Source organism: Artibeus jamaicensis, unplaced genomic scaffold (genome assembly GCF_021234435.1).
Source record: "Artibeus jamaicensis isolate MK-2021 breed Jamaican fruit bat unplaced genomic scaffold, CSHL_Jam_final contig_554, whole genome shotgun sequence".
NCBI classification, from domain to species: domain Eukaryota; kingdom Metazoa; phylum Chordata; class Mammalia; order Chiroptera; family Phyllostomidae; genus Artibeus; species Artibeus jamaicensis.
The window spans coordinates 69,722-90,666 of NW_026521885.1; the positions used below are offsets into that span (position 1 = coordinate 69,722).

At 46.5% G+C, this 20,945-nt stretch overlaps 1 pseudogene; it reads left to right on the top strand.

Moving 5' to 3' along the window:
• Positions 1–19,942: 19,942 nt before the first annotated feature.
• Positions 19,943–20,527, top strand: LOC119055207 (TLE family member 5-like; annotated as a pseudogene).
• Positions 20,528–20,945: the final 418 nt, after the last annotated feature.

Sequence of the window (20,945 nt, forward strand, 5' to 3'; positions counted from 1 at the left end):
ATGGGATTCTGCCACTAGAGCTGTGGCTGCTTACATAAAAAGCACTGTAAGTACCATCACTAGGCTTGGACCTGCCTGTGAGCCAGCAACTAATGTGGCTTACTATCCTTTGCTGAGGAGACCAGCACCTGGGGACACTGGGAAAGCCACTAGCCTGCAAATGGAGTGCCCTTGTGCTTGGGGTGGAGCAAGCCCTCTGACAGCCTGGGAAGGAAGGAGAAAGGGAGGGAGGGAAAAGGTCACCCATGGCTTCCCTGCACACCCATTGTAAATGCCCCTTCAGCCAGCTTTAGAACCAACTCTAAAGGGTAGCTGCTTCTGAGATGTGTCCTGTGTTCTTGGGGATCATGTGCCTAGTGGATTTCACCTCAGCAGTTGACCAGAATTACCAGAGCAGACCATGAGTCCCCAAAGAGAAAATCTCATGAAAGCCCCTCACCAGGAATATTGCCTGTTATTCCTGGTGAAATTTGATGTCACTTGCTGGGTCCTCCAGAGCCTATGGGAACCCGAAGAGGCCCTGCTGAGAGTCCTGACCAAGCACACAGATACCCCAGGTAGGCCCTGACTTGTATGTGACCTTGTGTGTGATCCTGAGGGTCTAGTCTCTCTATCTCTCAACAGGTTGGGTCTAGGGTCTGGCTGACCTGAAGAGCCCTTCCTGTCCCACCCATAGGCTCTCAGGAACTGACCAGATCAGGGATCCAGGTGCACCAAGGGCCCCTAGACCACTGGCTGCCTGCTTCACAGGGATGGGAGACCATGACAGCCTTGGACCCTTCTGTCCCTATCCCTTCAGTCCTATCACAACTCAAGGGACAGGGTTCTCTCCCACCACCAGGATGATAAAGTACTGTCTACAGCTTGTCCTGCCTCCCACCAAGACAACACCAGTGTGGGCACACCTCAGTGGGAGATAAAACTCCTCTTGGACCACTGAGTGTGGCCTCTTGGAGCAGACGGCTGATCTGTGAGCAGACAGTATCTATTGCTTGGGTGGTGGCTGGCTGTTTTCTGCTCTTGCTCATGTTATTTTTAGCCCACTTTGCCAGCTCTCTTCTGGACTTGGCAGAACAAGAACATGCTCAGGGAAACTGATGGGCACGTTAGCAGGATGGCCAGCCCAACAAGTCCACTGAGAGTCTGGGAAGCCAGTGGAGAAATTGTTTGCTTGACTCCATCTATTTATTAGCATGCTCAGAAACTGCTATTTATATTTTAACCCTCAGAGACAGCCATGAATCCCTGGATAAAAAGAGTTGGTCCATTTCCAGCCTTGAAAGTAAGAAATAATTAGTAGTCACAGGTCTCTCATAGCCAGGGTTGGGAGGCTGGGGGTTGGGGAGTGGCCCTGAGAGGCATGAAGAATAGCTACGGGCAGCTCTGCAGGGTCTGCATTTTGTCATGTTAATTGGGCTGTTGGTAGGGAGGTGAGTAAGTCAAGGTAGTCAGTCAAGATAAGCAAAAAAAAAAACCAAACTGTGAAAATGTGGCTGGGAAATCACAAAAGCATTTCACACCTGGTGAAAATGGGACTCCTTTTCACCCCTACCTCAGCAGCTATAGATGGTGAAGTGACTAGCCTGGGGCCACAGCCAGACGGGGATTCCTTCCCTCTCTGCAGGAAGGTGGCATTCCCAGACCTAAAATCCCACTCTCCCACTCTCCACTCTCCAAGGCCGCAGCCCCTGGAAGCATCCCTAGGGAGCAGACCACCCTATCCCAGCTCCCCTTAGGCAGCTGCCAGACCAAGGCCACTCAAGTCTCTGGACCTCAAAGGCCCCTGTGGAGTTGGTGCTGGAAGGGGGAGTGGATAATCCTCTTTGAGAGGGGGTCATTCCAGCTCAAATCTACCCATATTTTGCAACTGCCTTCCCAGTAGGGCTGACAAGTCAGAGTGAGGCTTCCAAGGGGTCGGGCTGGGGGTGGGCAGCAGAGGTTGAGGAAGGGATGCCTCCAGCCCAGCTCAGACTTAGGGACATTGTCAATGGTCTAAAGCTAGTTTTGATACAGGGTGCAGCCAGGGGGGCCCCCAAAAAATGATTTGGAAGGGTGTCCAGAATTCAAAGTGTATAGAAATATTGGAGAGACATATAAGATGTCCTCACCGCCCCCCCCAGGGGGAAGGGATGAATGGAGCTGTTACCGAACAACAGGAGGAGGTGGTCCGAGGGAGGGGCAATACAATATTTGGCCCACCTAGGGATGCCCAAAACTGCTGTACAACAGGGGCCCCTCCCAAAAACCAAAATACTAAAATCTACTGGGCCCTTCTGTCCGCCGCACACTTGGAAACACATCTCTTAAAGCCAGAGATTTGTGAAAAGGAAACAAAATGTTTGTTTAATGCTATTCAGGCCTAATGCCACCACTAAAATATCAAAGTTCTTTAGGTTGTACACCTACACCCACACAGTGCTCCCTTCCCCCGCTGTCCCAATTCCGGGTACCGTAAATCAGGAAAAGAGCACACGTCTGTGTTGCAGGCCGCTGGCACCGTCAGCTGTGTCACTGTGCAGGATCTCGAGTTAATCCAAAGTACTGTGGTACCCTCCCATGGTCCACTGGCAAGAGTCCTTTGTACCCAGTTCCAGTCAAAGTCTCTGTTGCTTTTCAGGCCCCGCGGCCAAAGGGGGCACCCCAAAGCCGCGTGGGCCTCTTCTACCAAAGCTGCAGGAGTCCGCACTCCACCAAAAGTATGTGGCTGTCTTCTTCACCTGGCTGCAGGGATCTCCATTCTGGCAAAGCTGCGTGGTTTTTCCCTTTCACCTGGGAAAGAGGGGTTCCACACTCTGCCAAAACCACGTGGCTCCCTCTTTCACCTCACCAACCGGGGGTCCTCACTCTGCTGAAACCGCGTGGCTCTCTCTCAATGGCTGCCGTGCCTGGCTCTTAAATCCCAGCACCCATCTTCCTCTGTACCCCTATTTCCGACTCCTCCCAAAATCAGTTACACCTGCCAGTATTCTGTATTAATACAAGTTTACTGGGCTGCCATCGTTAGTCTGGGCAGTAATCATCCCATGTCCTCGAGCCAATCTTCTCCAAGCCCCTACGCAAGCGCTGTAACTTGGGGGGGACCTGCCCCCAGTTACATCTTGGGGGGAAGTGACTTCATCCCCCTAGCTCCAAGCCTGGCCACAGCCATTTAACATATCCAAGTGACCGCCAGAGGCTATAGATATGTTAAAAGACAATGCCATGGATTAGCTGCAAGGCTGTGGCTGTGCAAAACTGTCCCTTCCCCCCAACTCACACCTGTGGGGGTGGGGTGAGGACATCTTATATGTCTCTCCATCATTCCCATACACTTTGAATTCTGGACACCATTCCAAATCTTTTTCTGGGGGGCCCCCTTTGGCTGCACCCTGTATCAGAGCCAGGCCATTGACAGCTGTTTTGCATAGCAACAGTTTTGGAGCTAACCTCTGGAATGGTTATTTAACATATGTATAACCTTTAACTGGTTTCATAGATATGTTATAGGAGTGGCCAAGTTTGGGGCCGAGGAAGAAGGGAGAAGGTAGTAGCTGGGACTCAAGATGGGATCTATGAGCTGTTCTCCTGAGTGAGGAGGGCTTGGACTCAAGATGGCAACGAGGGGCTGCTCTCCGGAAGGAGAAGGTAGTGGACTGGGACTCAGGAGGATGTAACTAAGGTCTGGACTCCTGAGTGAGAAGGGCTTAGGGACTCAGGATGTAATTAAGGGCTGCTCTCCGGAGTGAGAAAGACTGGGACTCAGGAGGATGCAACTAAGGTCTGGACTCCTGAGTGAGAAGGGCTTTTACTCAGGAGGTAATGAGGGGCTGCGCCCCTGAGGGAGGGTGCCGCTGTGTGGGAGCTTGGAAAAGACTGGCTCCGAGACATGAAGGGTCCCCGCTTGGCCAGATGGGAGAGAGCCACGTGGTTTCAGCAGAGTGAGGACCCCCTCTAGGTGAGGTGAAAGAGGGAGCCACGTGGTTTTGGCAGGGTGTGGACCCCCTCTTTCCCAGGTGAAAGGGAAGAACCACGCAGCTTTCCCAGAATGGAGATCCCTGCAGCCAGGTGAAGAAGAAAGCCACATGGTTTTGGTGGAGTGCGGACTCCTGCAGCTTTGGTAGAAGAGGCCCACGTGGCTTTGGGGTGCCCCCTTTGGCAGTGGGGCCTGAAAAGCAACAGAGACTTTGACTGGAACTGGGTACAAAGGACTCTTGCCAGTGGACCATGAGAGGGTACCACAGTACTTTGGATTAACTCGAGATCCTGCACAGTGACACAGCTGACGGTGCCAGCAGCCTGCAATACAGACGTGTGCTCTTTCCTGATTTACGGTACCCGGAGTTGGGACAGTGGGAGAAGGGAGCGCTGTGTGGGTGTAGGTGTACAACCTAAAAAGAGTTTGATATTTTAGTGGAGGCATTAGGCCTGAATAGCATTAAATAAACATTTTGTTTCCTTTTCACAAATCTCTGGCATTGAGAGATGTCTTTCCAATTGGCTGCGGACGGAAGGGCCCAGTAGATTTTAGTATTTTGGTTTTTTTTGGGAGGGGCCCCTGTTGTATAGCGGTTTTGGCATCCTTAGGTGGGCCAAATATTGTATTGCCCCTCCCTCGGACCTCTTGTTGTTCGGTAACTGTTTGTTTTTTTAAAGCAAACTAGAAACTTGCAAATGTTAATCTGTTTCCACTGCAACCTGTTTGTATTTTCGCACCCTTGTATTTAATGTGTTACAATGGTGATGTTTGGGGATGCTTATCAATAAGCATGTTTACAATTTACAACAGCCTGCTCATAGTTTAGGAGCACTGGCTGCCCCCTCTGCAGCTTGCTAATGGGAGAGTTTAAAGACTTGTGTAGATGTAACTGAGTTTCTACTAGAGCAAGGCTAGGTTTCAAAACAAAACTGGAGAAAAGCAACTGAAACCTGGCCCCCCTCCCAGGAGAGCTCTTTGCCTTGCTAATTGGACCCAACAATATGCATTTCAATTCCTGAGGGGGGGGTTGGGAAAGTCAGACAATTTTAATGGTCTTGCTTGCTCAGCCTGCTCTGCCTAGACTGATAACACTGGGAGGAAAGGAAGGAAGCCCCAAACTGCCCCTCAGGCCCATTCTGCCCTGGCGCCTGATTAAGCTCAGGTTTAGCACAATTAACATCTCCAGCCCACACTTTATGGCTAAATCTCCATACATGACAATCTAAAGGCAAACATTTGCATATAGAATCAGTTTACTGTTTATGTCTTTAGCTTTGCTTCAGAAAATCAAGGCCTGCTGAGTATTACAAACTGCAACTTATTGCATTTTTAAAGTAAATCATCTGATTAGTCCATGTAATCTGGATGCTTTGTATAAACCTTTCACACTCATAAAACAAACTAAATGAAAATATTGTTAATTTGTATAGACGTTTTTTTTCTTTCATCAGATATGTTATCACAGTAAATACATGGTGAGAACAGGAAGCTTGTGAAACAAGAAAGTGAATACAATTCCAAGCAGAGATATGTTAAAGGAGCTTTCCTGCCCTAGGAAACTGTTAGTGCCTTAGGGGTACCTTTCTTCCTTCAGCCTTCGTTTCACAATGCATTTGCCTAAGGTGATTCCTTCCACCCAGCACAGTAGGGTGAGGGCCCAGCAGCCAAACAACTCCAGCCACAGGTCACAGGCACAGCAGAATCAGCACCTGCCTGTCCCAAGCCACCCCTCTTGATACAGAGTGCAGCCAAGGCAGGGGAGAGCAAAAAAAGATTTGGAATGGTGTCCAGAACTCAAAGTGTATAGGAATATTGGAGAGACATATAAGATGTTCTCACCTCTTCTCCCCACAGGTGTGAGTTGGGGGAAGGGACACATGGAGCAACAACATGTAGGGCTGGGTACAAAGAACTCTGGCCAGTGGACAGCGAGAGGGTGCTTGGATTAACTAGAGAGAGATCCTGCCTGCATGGCGACACAGCTGATGGTGCCAGCGGCCTAGAAAAACAGATGTGTGCTCTTTTCCTGATTTACTATACCCGCAGTTGGGACAGTGGGAGAAGGGAGCACTGTGTCTGTAGATGTATACCCTAAAGGACTTTGATATGTTAATGGAGGTGTTAGGCCTGAATAGCATTAAATAAACATTTTGCTTCCTTTTCACAAATTTCTAGCATTGAGAGACATCTTTCCAATAGGCGGTAGACAGATTGCCCAGTAGATATTAGTATACTGTCCTTGGGAGGGGCCCCCGTTGTTCTGTAGCAGGTTTTGGCATCCCTTGGTGGGCCAAGTATTGCCCCCCCAACTTTGGACATCTGTTCAGTAACAGTTTTTGGCGACTCCATGGGGAGGATAGTTGTCCATGGCAGACCGACCCTCTCAGGTGCGAGAGAGTGAGGGTTCGGAATTTTCCCCCTGTCTCTGAGGATTTTTCTGTGCTCTTGAGGGTATCGGCAGCCTAGTCACGCCCAGAAAGGTGAAAAGGAAATGAAGCAGGGCGGGAGCAGAGACGCGAAAGTGTTTTGGGTTGAAAACTTGATTTCTGACTGCTCTTTGGCAATAATGGAACTGGAATTGTGGGCGATCGCATGGGGAAATACCTGGTCTTTACGCCATCTGTATTCTTTTTGCTCTGAATCTTTGTTTGCTTTGTTGGAACTGTGTGAATAGTTCTGAGCCGGTGCCTAAGTGGAGTCCACTGGGTAGAATCCTAAGAGATTGGAAGAGCTATCATGCTAAGTGGACATACTGGAATGCCTTGACTAAGGAGTTAATGATTTACTATTATAACACCGTGTGGCCTACTTATGTTTTGAGTGACGAGCTGAGATGACCCGTGAATGGTTCTTTGAGTTACTGCATCATTGCTAGATTGAAACAATATTGCCGGCAGTGTGAACTCTCGGAAGAGTTACACTATCTTAATGCATTTATAATATTGCACAACAGCCTTGTGCCAGAGACAGAGAAGCGTGTAATGGTCCAGAAGGAGAAAGGGGTCTCAGAACCTCTCCCTGATAGTAGATCACTGGAGGAGAAAGATGATGAGGAAAGAAACCTCATTAATGCTTTGAACCCAAGGAATGGGGGACCCCAGAGAGCAGGAACTCCAGTGGTGACGCTGCCTTCTGGGGAGGTGAGGCCCACTGTGGCTTCTCCTGCCCTCCAAGTGGGAGAACTCTCCACCATGGATTCCCAGCCCCTGCAAGTGGGCTCTGCTCACCCGCCACACCAGGGGTTGGGAGGAGTATCCTTGACTCCGGAAAATGGAGCCCTAGGGCTTCCACCTCCACAGGTGGGTAGGGCCTGCTCTCCACCTGCAATGGTGGCTGCAGCCTCAGCGCACCACCCCCAATGGATGGAGGGCGGCTCTGCAGTGCCACCACACCTGCATGTAGGCGGAGCTTATGGTCCAGGGCCTGTGGCCTGGAAACCCAGACCCCAGTGGGTCAGGGAGTCCCACCTCTGCCACCCTTACAGGTGATCGGACCCTGCACTCCTCCTGGGCCTAGGGCCTCAGTAACCCAATCCCAGTGGGTTGGGGGAGTTCCCACTCCACTGCCTTCACAGGTAGGCGGGACCTCTGCCCCGCCTCCACCAGTGACTACAGCCTCAGTGAACCACCACCAATGGGTGGAGGGTGGCTCTGAGATGCCCCCAAACCTGCAGGAAGGCAGAGCTAGTGGTCCGCATGGGCCTGTGGCCCTGGAACCCCGACCCCAGTGAGTAGAAGGAGTCAAGGCTCCTCTACTGTTACAGGTGGGTGGGGCCTGCGTTCTGCTCCATCGGAGACTGCAGCTTCAGCGCACCGCCCCCAATGGGTGGAGGGCAGCTCTGCAGTGCCCCCATGCCCCCAGGTAAGAGGAGCCTTTGGAGCCTCAGGGACTCCTGAAACCGGAGTCCCCGACCTTCACAGGTGGGCGGAGCCTGCGTTTTGCCTCCACCCCACCCCCTGGGCATGGGGGGGCATCTCCAAGGGCCCGCCCCCCTCACAGGTGGGAGTGGCTTGGCCCCCTCTGCAAAGTGAAGCCTTGGGGCACCACCCCATTCAGGTGGGAGGGACCTCCATGGGGTTGCCGCCTTCACAGCTGGTGGAGGTTTCTACATCTCCAGCCCCACAAGCAATGAGAACTGCCACTGCCGTGATGCGTCCCCCACCACAGGTGGTGGGAGCCAGCTCAGTACTGTCCCCTCCCAAAACTGCACCTGAAGCCGAGACTGATAAGCCAACTGCTACACCCACCTGAGAAATGTGTCTCACCCTGGAGAACTCCCCAGGGTACCTCCTATAACTGGGGAGCCTCCAAAGGTGTAGCCAGCCAGTACCCTTTGAGACAATACCCAATAGGGGGCATAAATGAAGAGGTTCAGCCCGCTGGCTATTATTGGGCCCACACACCGTTCGCCACTTCAGACTTACTGAACTGGAAGAATGCCAATCCCTCATATAGGAATGATCCTCAGAAGATGGCAGATCTTATTGCCTGTATTTTTGCCACTCATCACTCAAACTGGGCAGACATACAGGCCCTCCTGAACATTTTACTAATGGCAGACGAAAGACGGTTGGTTCTAAATAGGGCTGATCGGGAGGTCCAGTGTCTCCATGATGACGACACCAAGGGGATCCTCAATCTAGTCGAGACAATTCCTCAGGTGGACCTTAAGTGGGACCCAAATAGCAGAGACAGCTTAGCCTCTTTGGGACACTATAGAAGATGTATATTAGAAGGACTTAGGAAAGGAATGCCCAAGAAGAAGAGTCTGAACTTGATACAGACTCTTCAGCTGAAGCCAGATGAGGATCCTTCTGGATTTTTAGAAAGGACCTAACAAGCATATAGGAAATACACTGATGTTGATCCAGAGGCACCAGAAAAATGAGAGGATGATAAACATGACTTTTATTGGACAGAGTACCCTGGATATCAGGAACAAACTCCAGTGTGTAGATGGAGTACTGGGAATGAGCTGCTTCCAGCTAGTGGACATAGCATTTAAAGTCTACAATGCATGGGAAGTAGGGAAGGCAAAATGGGCCACAGTGTTTTTGGAAATAGCCCAGGGAAGCCAAAAGAAGCAGGACCCTAGGGCAGAGAAAGGAAACTCATCAGGTGCCCACCACCGTGCCAGTGGCAAAAGGGGCCCTAAGGAGAAGAAGAAAGGCACAATAGGCATTAATCAGTGTGCCTATTGCAAGGAGGAGGGACACTGGAGGAATGAGTGCCCGTGTCACAAAAGGGAAAGTAAGAGTAAGAATCCAGGTCGAATGATGGTAAAGCAGGGAACAGAGAATGACAATGAATGAGGAGGCCCAGGGGCTCCATTGGACATCTCCCAACCCATCACTATTTCCCCACAGGAGCCCCAGGTACAAGTGACTGTGGGGAACAAGTCAATTGACTTTCTTGTAGATACGGGAGCCACATACTCAGTGTTGAACACAAAGTTGACTGGAAAAAGCTCAAATGAAGTAATGGTTACTGGTATGTCTGTCCAGGTACAAAAACAGACATTCCTGCAACCTCTGGAATGCCAGAGGTTGGGGGTCAGAAGCTTACACATAGTTTTTCGTATATGCCTGATTGTCCCATTCCATTGTTGGGCTGAGATTTACTGTGTAAACTGCATGTATCTTGAAGACCACAGTCCACAAGACAGACTGAGAAAATGAATCACACCATAAAGAAGACTCTGGCAAAAATATGCAAGGAAACACATTTAAAATGGGACCAGGCACTCCCCATTGCTTTGCTCCAAATCAGAGTGGCACCCAGAGGTGGGCTTAAACTGAGCCCTTTTGAAATAGTTTATGAGAAATCCCTCCAAGTTTCTGTTTTAGGTACACCCTCTCTGGATTTGGAGTATGAGGCATGAATTAAGCAGTACGTACAGCACTTAGGGCAAACACTAACCATTTTGCACAAGTTTGTTCATTGCAGGTCTGCCTACCCCTCTGACAAGCCTCTGCACCCGGTCCAGCCAGGGGACCAGGTCCTACTAAAGACCTGGAAGAGCCAATGCCCTGAGCAGCAGCTGTCTGAACAATGGACTGGTCCCTACGATGTCTTGTTGACAACACATTCCTCCCTGAAGCTGATGGGAATTAAGCCCTGGATTCACACCACACACGGGTAAAATGGGCATTGCCTAAGGGAGATGCAGACCCTACTGCTGCAGTTGAGGCAGAAAGGGAAAGTTGGGCCTGCACTCCAGAGGAAGGTTTGAAATTCCTCTTCCAGAAAGAGACAGCTAACCCAAATATAGGGTGACAATGTTTGATATGTCATGCAAATGTTTGTAAAGCTGGGAACTTTTGGCTGCCAGATGCTGGGTTTAAGTACTGAGTTTAAGTAGAATCCTTCCCATGTGGGAAAGGAACCAAGAGTAAAAGAGAATGATGGTTACATCTAGATGAGTAGAAATACGTGTAAAAGATGTGACAGTTTTAAACCTGGAGTAAAGGAAACCTCAACTAGTTTTCTGATTTTGTGGGAAAAGAGCAAAATTCTCACATGTGGTTCTGTTTCTGATCAGAAACCTGTATTGTAAGACCTAGTGAAGGTCACTGTAGCCGGTTGGAGAGGATGCTTTTGCCACCCAGGACCCAGGAAGGGTCATTTGGGGCTGATAAGTGTTTCAGCCTGAGGCAAAGCAGCATGTATCTGCCATGAGATTGGGCCTGAAGGAGCAGGCCTCTGCAAGGCACCAGTGGACCCATTGGTGCAAGACAATGCCTCTACCTGTGTATTGTTTCAGAACTCTGTTTTGTAATTTGCTCTGAAAAGGAGGTTGAGGATTCCAGAAAAGGTTGAAACTTTATAGTCTGTAGGAGAGTGAACAAGGGAAAGTGTAAGATATGTAAATTAAGAAGTGTATAAAAGGATGTAGAACTTTTTTAGGATGTTGCTGAAGGTCTGCAGGAAGCTGCAGATAGAAGAGGGTGTGTAAAAGGTTGTAGAAGTTTGTGAAAGTTTTAGAAAGGAATTATGTGGGGTTAGTAATGAAAGGTATAAGGCATGGAGATGCCATCTTGGTGAATATCAGAAGGAAAAGGATTTTCCATCACCCTTTGTTTTTTTTTTCTCCCTACCTGAGCCCTCCACAATTTGGCATTCTGAGGTAATGAGTGATGACGTAGGTTTCTTTGCATAAAAGAGATAAGACCAGTCATTAATAGTGGTTTTGTTAACCAGGACTTTGACTGGAATGTCATGCCTGAAGGAGGCATATATGGGTTCTGGTCATTACCAGAAAGCCCTGAGAAACTGGGATTGACTTGTGAAGCTAGCAAAAGCCCATGAGAAAAGCCTGGTACTTTGGTTGGTCGTGCAGTTTGTGCCAGCCTTTCCAGGGAAGGAATGAAGGTTGCTTTCCTAAAAGATGGCTAAAAAGGAAGCTGTAGGCACAATAGAGGCTCAAGGATTTGAGTGAAATGACTGGTACAGGTGAAGCCAGATGGCAGATGTGTGCTTCTGCTTCTGTGTCCCAAGGGGCGGAATGAGAAGTCAAAAGGGTTCCCTGTGTGAGTTCCAGCAAAGTGGACTTAAGGATCTTAAGTGATCCAGGCTGCTCTTGGTGTGTTTATGCAAACAAATAGTCAAAATCAAAGGCGGGACCCAAAGTAGTCCCTGTAATAACAGTGAAGGTGATCTTAAGGAAAAAAATTGTAGTTCAAGAAAAATCACAATGCTCAGTATTGGACATCAGAATGGCACAACTAACTGTCTTGAAAGTTTATTTTCATTTAAGAGTTGAAACCAGGTTTGTGATGTCACCAAAGATGTACAATTTACAGGTGCAAAGGACCTGTCAAATTGCCACTGTTAAATGTCATTGCAGGAAGGACCTTGCAATGGAATGTCCTCCCAAAAGACAGTCTCACAGACACAGAGACTGGTTTGGGGACTGTTGTGTGAATTAACCTGTGTGTTCTTCTGTTTTCATAGGGCGTATGCCTGTGACCTGCCTATGCCTATGAGTAATTGGTTACAATATAGGCCTCACTTAAGGAGCCCATCTTTGTCATTGCCCTCTGAGACTCAACGGTTTGATTGAAGTAATTAGTTAAGTTGATAAAGGGTTGGGGCAGTCTGCGGGCTTCACTTTAGAACTGATTTTCCCTTTTGTGTCTTGATAGCTTGGACAGAAAGGACTCAGAAATCCTAATGTATTCCCCTCAACCGGAGTGAAGTGTAGTGGGCCACAAGAGTCCGGGATAGATGTAGTATGCTTTGTTCACCTTCCACTAGATAAGCCATTCTTTACTGAAGTCCCTGCCTTTGTCAATTAATGGTTATAATTTAATTGTGCTTCCAATTTCTTGCCTAATCTGTCCCCTTCAGAAAATGACCTGACCAGAATGCCAACAGTCCAGTAATGCCAGCCTTTGGACACCAAGCTTGTGACGTCTGGGTGACAGCCAACTGACCAGGACACTGTACGGTCTTTCCCCTTACACGAAGGACTCCCTGTGTACTGCACCCCCCCCCCTTACAGGGCACCCCTGACCCAGGGGTAGGAAGGACAACGTCCATGTCCAGCCAGAAGTTGTTACAAAAAAATGAGACCTTTGTCCATTTTCCTTTATATGATTATAAAGTGGGTGTATATATGAAAGGAGGGATATTGATACAGGGTGTAGCCAAGGGGGGGCAAAAAAGATTTGGAATGGTATCCAGAACTCAAAGTGTATAGGAATTATTGGAGAGACATATTAGGATGTCCTCACCCATTCCCCCCACAGGTGTGAGTTAGGGGAAGGGACACATGGAGCAGCAACATGCAGGGCTGTTTTGTACAGCCACAGCCTTGCAACTAATCCATGGCATTGTCATTAACATATCTATAGCCTTTGGCGGGTCACTTGGATATGTTAAATGGCTGTGGCCAGGCTTGGAGCTAGGGGGATGAAGTCACTTCCCCCAAGATGTAACTGGGGGCAGGTCCCCCAAGTTACAGCACCTGCGTGGGAGCTTGGAGAAGATTGGCTCCAGGACATGGGATGATCACTGCCCAGACTAATGATGGCAGCCCAGTAAACTTGTAATAATACAAAAATACTGGCAGGTGTAACTGATAGTGGGAGGAGTCGGAAATAGGGGTACAGAGGAAGATTGCCATGGGGATTTAAACCCAGACATGGCAGCTGTTGTGGGAGAACCATGCAGTTTTGGGCAGAGTGAGGACACCCTCTTGGCCAAGTGAAAGAGAGAGCCCTGTGGTTTTGGCAGAATGGAGATCCCTGCAGCCAGGTGAAGAAGAAAGACACATGCTTTTGGTGGAGTGTGGACCCCTACAGCTTTGGTAGAAGAGGCTCACGCAGCTTTGGAGTGCCCCCTTTGGCCACGTGGCCTGGAAAGCAGGAGAGACTTTGACTGGAACTTGGTACAAAGAACTCTTGCCAGTGGGCCTCAACAAATTCGAAAATATTGAAATCATACCAAGCATTTTCTCTGACCAAAAGGGACTGAAACTGGAAACCAATCCCAAAGGAAAAAAACCAAAACACCCAAAATAATAGAGACTGAATAGTATCCAGTCATGACCAAGTGGGATTCATCCCAGGGATGCAAGGATAGTTCACTATTCGCAAATAGTTCACTATTAAACAAAGAATGGGTCAAGAATGAAATTAGGGAAGAAATCAAAAGGTTTCTGGAAACAAATGAAAACAATCTCGCAACAACCCAAAACTTATGGGACACAGTGAAGGCAGTCCTCAGAAGGAAGTTTATAGCAATACAGGCCTACCTAAAGAAGATAGAAGCATTTCAAACAAACAACCTTACTCTACGCCTGCAAGAACACCAGGAACAACAACAACAAAAACAGCCCAAAGCAAGTAGAAGGAAGGAAATAACCAAGATCAGAGCAGAACTAAATGACATAGAGACTAAAAGCACAATTCTAAGGATCAATGAATCCAGGAGTTGGTTCTTTGAAAAAATAAACAAAATAGACAAGCCTTTAAGTAGGCTCATCAAGAAAAGAAGGGAATGAACACAAATAAACACAATCAGAAATGAAAGAGGAGAGATTACAACTGATACCATAGAAATAGAAAGGATTGTAAGAAATTACTACGAAGAACTGTATGCCAAGAAATTTGAAAACCTAGGGGAAATGGACACATTTCTAGAAAAATACAATCTTTCAAAACTCAATGGAAAAGAAGTAGAAAACCTGAATAGAACAATAACAGCAAAAGAAATTGAAGCAGTAATAAAAAAAACTTCCATCACACAAAAGCCCTGGACCCGATGGGTTCACAGGAGAATTCTACAAAGCATTTAAGGAAGAGCTAACCCCCATTCTTCACAGACTATTTCAAAAAATCCAGAAGGATGGAAAACTCCCAAACTCCTTTTATGAAGCCAGCATCATCCTAGTTCCAAAACCAGATAGAGATACAACAAAGAAAGAAAACTTCAGGCCAATATCACTGATGAACATAGACGCTAAAATCCTCAACAAAATATTGGCAAATCACATCCAACAATATATTCAAAAGATTATACGCCATGACCAAGTGGGATTCATCCCAGGGATGCAAGGATAGTTCACTATTCGCAAATCAGTAAATGTAATTTATCACATAAACAAAAGCAAAGACAAAAACCACATGATCATATCAATAGATGCAGAAAAAGCTTTTGATAAGGTACAGTACCCGTTTATGATAAAAACACTTGGCAAAGTGGGAATAGAGGGAGCATTCCTCAATATAATAAAGGCCATTTATGAGAGACCTACAGCCAATATCATACTCAATGGGAAAAAACTAAAAGCTTTTCCACTAAGATCAGGAACAAGACAAGGATGTCCACTTTCACCACTTCTATTCAATATAGTATTAGAAGTTTTGGCCACAGCAATCAGGCAGGAAAAGGAAATAAAAGGCATCCAAATAGGAAAGGAGGAAACAAAACTGTCACTGTTTGCAGATGACATGATAGTATACATGGAAAATCCTATAGACTCTACCAAAAAACTGCTCAAACTAATTAATGAATTTGGCAAAACAGCAGGATACAGGGTCAATATCCAGAAATCAAAGGCATTTTTGTATACTAACAGTGAATCAGCAGAAGCAGAAATCAAGGAAAAAATCCCATTTGATATAGCAAAAAGAAAAATAAAATATCTGGGAATAAACCTAACTAAGGAGGTAAAAAACTGTATGCAGAAAACTACACAGTCCTGAAGAACGAAATCAAGGAAGACACAAACAAATGGAAACATATACCTTGTTCATGGATTGGAAGAATTAACATCATCAAAATGTCCATACTACCCAAAGCAATATACAGATTCAATGCAATACCTATTAAAGTACCAATGGCATATTTCACAGACATAGAACAAACACTTCAAAAATTTATATGGAACCATAAACGAGCCTGAATAGCAGCTGCTCTTTTGAGAAAGAAGAATAAAGTAGGGGGGATCACAATACCTGATATCAAACTGTATTACAAGGCCACTGTAATCAAAACAGCCTGGTACTGGCATAAAAACAGGCACATAGACCAATGGAACAGAACAGAGAGCCCAGAAATCAACCCAACTCTCTAAAGTCAATTAATATTTGACAAAGGGGGCAGTAACATAAAATGGAGTAAAGATATCCTCTTCAACAAATGGTGTTGGGAGAACTGGACAGCTACGTGCAAAAAAATGAAACTTGAGCACAGACTTACACCATACACCAAATAAATTCAAGGTGGATAAAAGACTTAAATATAAGCCATGACACCATTAAAGTCCTAGAGGAGAACATTGGCAAGAAAATATCAGATATTCCACGCAGCAACATTTTTACTGATTTGTCCCCTAGAGCAAGGAATATAAAGGAAAGCATAAACAAATGGGATCTCATGAAAATAAAAAGCTTCTGCGTGGCTAAAGAGAACAGTATTAAATTAAAAAGACAACCAACTGTATGGGAAAACATATTTGCCAATGATACCTCAGACAAAGGTTTAATCTCCAAAATATACAAAGAACTTACACGACTCCACTCTAGGAAGACATCTAACCCAATTAAAAAATTGGAAAAGGACTTGAACAGACACTTCTCCAAAGAGGACATACAGAATATCCAGAGACACATGAAGAGATGCTTAATATCGTTAGCTATCAGAGAGATGCAAATTAAAACCACAATGAGATACCACTTTACACCAGTCAGGATGGCTATCATAAACAAAGCAACAAACTACAAATGTTGGAGAGGCTGTGGGGAAAAAGGGTCCTTAGTTCCCTGTTGGTGGGATTGCAGACTGGTACAACCACTATGAAAAACAGTATGGAATTTTCTCAGAAAAATAAAAATAGACCTGCCTTTTGACCCAGCAATTCCACTGCTAGGATTATATCCTAAGAATCCTAAAACATCAATTTCAAAGAACCTGTGCACCACAATGTTCATAGCAGCACAATTTACAATAGCCAAGAGTTGGAAGCAACCTAGGTGCCCATCAGTAAATGAATGGATCAAAATGTCGTGGTACATATACACAATGGAATTCTATGCAGCAGAGAGAAAGAAGGAGCTACTACCCTTTGCAACAACATGGATGGAACTGGAAAGCATTATGCTGAGTGAAATAGGCCAGGCATTGAAGGACAAATACCATATGATCTCACCTTTAACAGGAAGCTAAACAACAAAATAAACAGGCAAACAGAATAAAAACAAAGACACTGAAATAGAGAACAAGTGGGCAGCAACCAGAGGGGAGAGGGAAGGGAATTTAAGGGGAAAATGGGGAGGGATTTTGAGGAAAAAATATGAAAGACACAGGGGTGAGGACTGGGGTGGGGGTGGGGGGAATGGGAGGGAGGTGGGGAGATGGGGCAGAGGGGGCTGGTATGGGAGAAATAGACAAAAAAAACTGTACTTGAAAAATATCTAAATTAAAAATATATATTAAAAAGAACTCTTGCCAGTGGAAGGTGCCGCATGACTTTGGATTAATTGAAAATCCTGCCTGGACGTCAACACAGCTGATGATATTAGTGGCATGGAAACATGGACGTGTCCTCTTTTCCTGATTTATTGTACCTGGAGTTGGGACAGTGAGAGAAGGGAGCGCTGTGTGTGTGTGTGTGTGTGTGTGTGTAGGTGTATACCCTAAAGGACTTTGATATTTTAATGAAGGCATTATTAGGTTTGAATAGCATTAAATAAACATTTCGTTTCCTTTTCACAAATCTCTGGCAATGAAAGATGTCTTTCCAATTGGTGATGGACAATCAGGCCCAGTAGGGTGGTCTAGATGGTATTAATATACCATCCTCTGGAGTCTGGGGCCAGGTATATCTGTTCTTTAACAGTTTTTTTTACATCCCTGAGTGGGCCAGATATTGCCCTCTTGGACCTCTGCTCTGTAACAATCTTAATTTGGCAACTTGTGTTACCCTTCCCTCTCTCCTAAGGCCTAGCCCTGTCAGTCCCCATGTCTTACCTTGGCTGGTGACAGAAATCCCAAGAAACAAAGAAGCTATTTAGCTGCAATATCCCAAATGAATAAATAAAAGAGATTCACTTGCCAAATTATGTAAGGCAATCTATCAAAGCCATGTATTCTTAGCCAGCACATTGGCTTGGGGACCTGTAAGGGACTCATGCAGCTCTCAAAAGCTTGTCCTCAGAATCTCTTCTGGGAACTGTACATGCAAGGAAGACTTAATAGGCAAATTACAAATTATCACCTTGGGCAGAGAGCAAAGACATCTCTGGACAGAATATGGGGAAAGCTCTGGGGAACAGGTTTATTTTATTAGATTACCCCCACACTCCCAGACCAGCCTTGTCACCAGGGGACTGAAGATGAGGAAGTGGCCAGATGGGACTGGAGACTCCTTGGACATTTTCTAACTAACTAGGCTCCTCCCTGGCCCCTGCTGATGAGTGTCTGCAGGACAACTGTTTCCTATTCCCTGTTGCCACCAACACCACCACTGCCTGCCTTTGTGCACTGCTTTGACTAAGAGTCTCTGATCAGGGTCTAGGTTGAATTGATGCTGCACTGGAAGAAGACTGTGCCTTGGTTCTTCTCCAGTTTGGCTTAGAAACAGGCTGTGATAGTAAAGAAGAATCACAGGGCTGGGCCTCATTTCCTTATCTGCCATTGTCACCTTTCTGTTCCAATATCAAAATGTTTTGCACACTACACATAATAACAACTAGTGATACTTTTATAATCAATACTTTCACAACTAGTGATACTAGTTGTAAAAAAGTATCACTTTTGTAAAAGCAATAGTACTTTTACAACCAGTGATACTTTGTCAATCAAGGAAACAAAAGGACAAACAGCTATATGAATATGGAAGGCATATCCATCTATAGGCTCCGCTTTGTATATACATGGATCAGTGAATTCCCAGAATATTATCCTCATTCATTCACTCAGCCAATATTTACTGAGTCCCCAGTATATGCCTGGCCTTTGTTGGATGCTGGGGCTACAACAAAGACTGAGACATGGCCCCTAACTTCTGAGAGTGCATAGTATACTACGGGATGCAGATGGGGAACTAATAAGGTAACTCAAGAGTTGGAAAATTTTAGTTTAAGGTAAATAGTTAGAATCTTAGTAAATAATGCATGTGTTAAAGCTATTGTTTCAGAAACTACAGATAAGGCCCATCCTGGCTCCTAGGAGAGAGAGCAAACCTCTTGGGGCACTGCTAAAGATTACTGCCTGGGGACAAGTGGAGGCCACTGTGTTCCAGGTTGAGACAGATGACCACCCCACCCATCCCTGAGAACAGCTAATAGCCCAGGACAAGAATACTGTAGTTTCTTTCATCTAATTTTCCCTGAATTTTAAAACCCCTCACAGCATCTTGTTTATTCCCTGTTATAAAAGGCTGGCTTGGAAAGAAAATGTTAAGACATTTTTTTTAGTGTGTGAACCCGCAGTCTTCTCAGATTGCCGGCCATCTGAATAAAGCGCCCATAAAGATTCAACCCCTGACTCTGCTTACTGGATCTGGTACATGACAGGCAGCATGAATACCGCTGTCTCTTCCAGTTTCAGAACCATGCATGTCTTTCAAGACAGTGAATACCACTGGGCTGAAATCAAGGTGTCAGCAGGGCCATGATCCTTCTGAAGGCTCTAGGGGAGGATCCTTCCGTATCTCCTCTCTTTCAGCTTCTGGTAGCTCCAGGTGCTCCTTGGGTTTTTGCTGTGTCACTCCAATCTCTACCTCCATCTTCCCGTGCCCTTCTCGTTTGCATTTCTCTTCTTCTTAGGACTCTTGTTATTGGGTTTGATATGGCAATCTTTGAAGAACCTTTGTTTACCCAAACCCCAAGCACCCTAGGAGGCCGTTTGGGAAAGCAAACAGCAGGATATTCACAAGGGCTAGGATTAGCAGCCCCGCAGTTAGAACTAATTTCTGCATTTAGCCTTTCTACTCTGCTTCTGACACGTAGCTAGAACTAACTTCCGCATTCTGCTTCTGTATCCTGCTTTGCTACGTAGACAGGAAGACCTCGTAGACTATATAAACCCCAAGAATCCTTTGTTCGGGGCTCAGACTTTGGAGACTGACTCCTATGGGCCCGTACACATTAATAAACCTCGTACTCCAGAATCCCTCAGTGTCTGGTTGCTTCACTTTCCTGTAACAGGTTTAGGGCCAACTTGGACAATCCAGACTGATCTGATCTTGAAATCCTTACCTTGATTACACCTACAAAGACTCCTTTTTGAAATAAGGACACATGCACAAGTCTAGGTGGGCATGTCTTTGGGGGCAACAACTGACTGTACTGTAGTATGAGCATTAAAAGCATTGGGAAGCAGCCCAGGAAGTGGTAAAGGCTAGGCACGGGAGGCTATGGTGGCTGCCGCAGTGGCAACTTCAAGAGCTACAGATCCGAGCCTTGACAATGGCATGGCTACAAGACTGAGACACTGGAGCTGAGGCGTAGCCAGAGCCCCCTTGCAGCAACTGACACAATGTTTCCACAAAGCAGGCATTCAGGCTCCTGGTACTGGCTGGTCACACCTACTGCAGCAAGTGAAATTCACCATCTAGGACTCCTATGACCACATCAAAGACAAGTTTTATCTGCTGCATGCTCAGTACCACATCCTGAAGCTCAAATGTGACAAGCTGGCCAGCGAGAAGTTGGAGATGCAGCATCATTATGTGATATACTAGAGATGTCCTATGGCTTGAACACTGAGATTCACAAACAGGTTGAACTTGTGAAGAGGCTGAATGGGATCTGTGCCAAGGTCCTCCCCTACTTTTCCAAAGAGCACCAACAGCAAGTCTAGGGAGCCATTGAGAGAGCTAAAAAGGCCATGGCTCCAGAGCTGAACTCCATCATTTGACAGCAGTTCCAAGTCCACCAACTGTTCCAGCTGCAGGCTCTGGCCCTCCTGCTGAGCCCACTACATGTGGAACTGCATTCGCCTTAACTGCCAACATTGAGCACAGGCACCAGCATCCTCTCGCTGTCTGTGCTGGGTTCCCAGGCCTACCTCTTCAAAGAAAGCAAGAACAGGCACCACCAGGAGGTTGACAGCAAGAAGTAGGATGACAAGAAGTTGGAGTAGCAGGTGGCCAGAATGGGAAGGGTGGGGGGACAAAAAGGAGACAAGACACACACACACACACACACACACACACACACACACACACAGAGAGAGAGAGAGAAATACTCACAGTAAGACAGTATAGCTCTGTATTGCCTAAACTCCTGGTAGTATTTGGTAGCTCCTGGAGCTTTAGCCCTGCTTGTGTGTCCCTTCCCAGTTTGTCTCTGGTTCCTGGCTTTCCTCCTCCTCTCCCCTGCAGCCTGAATGGGTGAATACCTGTTTGTACCACAGATAAGGGAAGCTGAGGCTTGAAGACAAAAACGAGACGCCAGGACAAAAGGGATAAAAAACCTCAAGAAGTCTAACATGCCCTGCACTTCCCCATTTCACACACATATAACTGACAATCTTCCTA